This window comes from Chinchilla lanigera, unplaced genomic scaffold (genome assembly GCF_000276665.1).
Source record: "Chinchilla lanigera isolate Chin_1 unplaced genomic scaffold, ChiLan1.0 scaffold00004, whole genome shotgun sequence".
NCBI lineage: Eukaryota > Metazoa > Chordata > Mammalia > Rodentia > Chinchillidae > Chinchilla > Chinchilla lanigera.
In genome coordinates, this window is record NW_004955405.1 from 7,688,609 (window position 1) to 7,692,614 (window position 4,006).

Sequence of the window (4,006 nt, forward strand, 5' to 3'; positions counted from 1 at the left end):
ACATGTAAGGTTGTGAGATTATTCTCTGTCATTACATGCGTGTTTGTGCATCCAGCTGACGTGGCTGCTGCTCTCCCTGTCCCAACCCCAAGTCCAAGCACAACATGACTTGAAAGGACTGTGTATCTGTGGCATCACACAAGCCAAACATTTGTTGTGTCTTTGATAGTGATTGTAGAATAGTTCATTATTAAATACAAGCATATTATACAAGGACATTTACACTTTACAAAAAAAGTCATCAAATAAAAATTGCCAGAGTCTGATTTACAGCATGAATTATGGATTGAAATCATGTTTATATAAGTCTCAAATTTATAAAAAAAATCAGTTCCGGGCTAGCTTTTGTACTACTGAAGTTCTCTGGTGTAATCACTCTCACCCAAGTCATATCTCCCCTTCTTTAAAGTTGAAGGTGGATGTTAAAAGGTTCAACAAAGTTGAGCTGTACTCTCCTTTGGAGGTGAAGGTAAACTCCATGGTTAGATGAGCAGTTTTACCACATATCATCAGTTGATGTAGAGTTGGTGTTACCATTTTTGTAAATATTCAGTCTGTTGTAAACAGCTTCAATTACATTCCGCTTGCTTGCCAATTCTCCCCCTGGTGGGGGGCTGGGGATGGGCTCACTTGCTGATGTGCTCACCACATGGACTAAGTCTGGGAAACCTTCCCCCAGCTTCTTTATGATTTCTTCTACTCTGTGTTCCAGGTACTTGTCCAACTGTCTCCTTCTTCACTGCTTCTGGAGATACTTTGGATGCATTAGGAAAACAGATCAAAATCACACTCATGCTGTCTTGACTTCCCTTATACAAACAGGTGTCAACTACTTCATGGCATGCTTTCTGGAGATCATCAGTGACTTCAGGCCTGAATCTTAGAAAATCACAGAGCTCCTCATTTCCCGTAACACCCTAGATAGCATCACATGCAAGAATAATGAGCTGATCGTCTTCTTCAGACCTCTCAGTATCATGGACTTCAGGCTCTGGTGAAACAAGCTGCTCTGCAGGACCTTTTCCATGGACACACTTGTAATCAAAATCCCCAAGGGCCCTGGATACAGCTAGAAAGCCATTCACATGCTGAATCATTACAGAGCCACCTGGATTTTGAATTCATTCTTTTTCAAATGGATTACTTGGTTTGTGATCCTGTGTGGAGAAGTGAACTTTCCTTTTCCTACAAAGTAGACGTCTTGAGTCTCACAGTTATTGAAATAAGTGTGTTGGGGAGAAATCAAGACACCCACAGCTCTTGACACACTTCTGTCTTCACCGTGTTTCTTCTCAGACATAATTCTCATGTGTTCATCATTCCCCAGAAAACCTGTTCTGATTCCATTCTTTACATTTGCCACAGAAGGTGCTCCTGAAGACCCTTTAAAATCCTGGTTATTGGTGATGTGATCGAACAAATGCTCACAGCAATATTTGGCGACCTGAGAACCAGCATGCCCATCACACACAGCAAAGAATGACCATGTCTCAAGTTCATTTGGCAAGCCAGTCACAACTGTATGCGCATCCTCCGTTTCAACTCGCCAGCCTTTCATGCTGCCTAGCCCATATCTCAACCCTTTACCCTGCCCGTGGGCATTATGCTTTTCCATCTATGGCTTGTCTAAAAATGCTCCCATTATGTCTTGATTCTCTAGGTCCGGAGCAGCCCCTGGCGGACAGACCCCTAGTCAGCCCAGGCGCTACAGCGACTCTGGAGGGGGCTCGGAGGGTACACCGCGGTGGCGGCAGGCCACAAGGAGGCGGTCTGCATCCGGGGCCCCGGTTCTCGGTGCCCTGGTGGCTCAGATCATCCGGGCGCCGGGACATGTGGCCCATTCTCAACTTCTGTGAGATCTGCTTTTGTAGTATTCACTTGAGTGAGGTCATGTGATACTTGTCTCTGTGCTTGACCCATTTCACTTCTCATAATGATCTCCAGTTCCATCCATGTTGTCACAGATGACAGGATTTCATTCTTTTTATAACTGAATTGTATTCCATTGTATAGATGTACACATTTGCTTTATTCGTGCATCGGCTGATGGACATTGAGTTGTTTCCCTCCCTGAGCTATTGTAAATAGTACGACTGGAATAGTGAACATGAGGATGTACTATATATTTGATGGTTAAAATTGAATACAAGTCTTTATTAAAAAATTTCGTGTTACAAGTAACATATTTTGCCAGGAATAGTAAAGGTACAGAAAATTAGAATAGCACAATTAATAAGTTTACACTAAGAGAAATATAAGGACATATCCATTTTCCCTAATAATTACAGAAATATACTTCTTATAAGCACATAGAAGCACTTTTGAAAATTGGTATGTCCATAAAATAAAATATGTTGTCATTTAATATGTATCTTCCATTGGGTTTTCTCATAAATTTTATAGTATTTAATTTAAGTTCTATTATATGCCTGTTATTGGTGAGTAGAATACACTTTTTATATTAATCATACATAGGAAACTTGCTGAACTCCTTTAAATATACACCGGTAGCTTCTTGCTGGATTCTCTGTGCAAGAAAATTATGTGGACTTCAAAAGAGAAAAGAACAAACATGAGGCATGTTGTAGCCAGTTCTGACTGCCTTGAAGGACTTATTCTGTAGAGCTAGGTCTTGGTTCTTCCCTGGGTTCTATTACTCCCAAGCCATCTCCCCGATTCTCTCTGGCCCTTCCCATAGCACATCATAGACTTGAGGCTCACACTCCACTTCCCACTGCTCTACACACACTGGGAAAGACAGCAACAGGGATGGAGTAGATTCTTGTAAAGTAGATTGTTATTATGTGAAAAGAGGAAAAACAACTATGATCCATCATCATCATATCATCATCACACTCCCACATGACTCTTCTGTTATGAAAACATGTATTTTACTATAATACATAATAATGTATTTTACTATATACTGATGACTCACTTTTGACCTCCTACAAAATTTGCAAACTGGTTGTTCATGTACCATTGTACTGAATTTGGCTACTCATACCAAAAAAAAAAATCAACAGAAAAAAATTTTAAAACAAATCCTACAGTAGTGTGGGTGTATTATACTCTGTGATGCTCAGGTAAACATATACAAAAGCTCTTCCATGCAGCACAATATAGGTATAAATCCTGGTTTGACATTTTTGCAGATGTGCATACCTTGCCTTTCATTTTCTCAAATGGGGTAAATACAAAGCTTGTTCCTATATCCCTCAGGGAAAGGTATTGAGATGCAGAACTAGCTACAATTATGCTAAAGTACAAATTTACAGAAATAAAATTTAGAAAAGTAAATTTCATTTAATCCACTCAAATTTAATAAATGTAAATAGTTTATTAATACATTTGTTTAACATTTTTCTTTCTCTGCATAGTCTTAGTGTCATAAATATCTGTGGTATTAGTTATTACAATATGCATGCCAGGAGTGAGGATCTAAAATCTTACAACTAAACTCAAATACTCAGTGCTAAATATCATTAAAATCAAATAATTCAGGGATGAGTTTCATAAAGTATATGTTCTCTGAAATTATCCACATATTAGTCTGTCATATCACTCTCATACTTAAATAAATATTCTGACAATCAAGGATGAAAAGTATCCTATACACACAGAGGAAACAAAAACTATTGTTCAAGCAATAGGTTCTGTTTGGATTCAGAAAATGGGCTAAATTTAGGTTATTATGTTAAAACTTTTTATGGATATCTTACATGGAATTATTCAGATGGTTTTTTGACCATAGCGCAATGAGCTTCTGCAGCTAAGACATTATAGACACACACAGCTTTTTGGTGAGGATGAGAATTCACTATGAACAAAATTTACTGAAGAAGAGACAGAGAAAAAGATGCATGAATATATAAGGAAATCATTTTCATGTGCAAGCTGCCTGAGAGTAGATACACATTTGCATTATTAACAAATTAGAATTGAGTTCAAGTTTCACATTCACCAATTTTTAAGCAGTTAGGTATATTTTCTGTGAATCTGCAAA

The 4,006-nt window shown here is 38.4% G+C and overlaps 1 pseudogene; it reads right to left on the reverse strand.

Annotated features, from left to right (window-relative positions):
* Positions 1-431: 431 nt before the first annotated feature.
* LOC102018153 lies at positions 432-1,657 on the reverse strand (annotated as a pseudogene).
* Between the last annotated feature and the right edge of the window lie 2,349 nt (positions 1,658-4,006).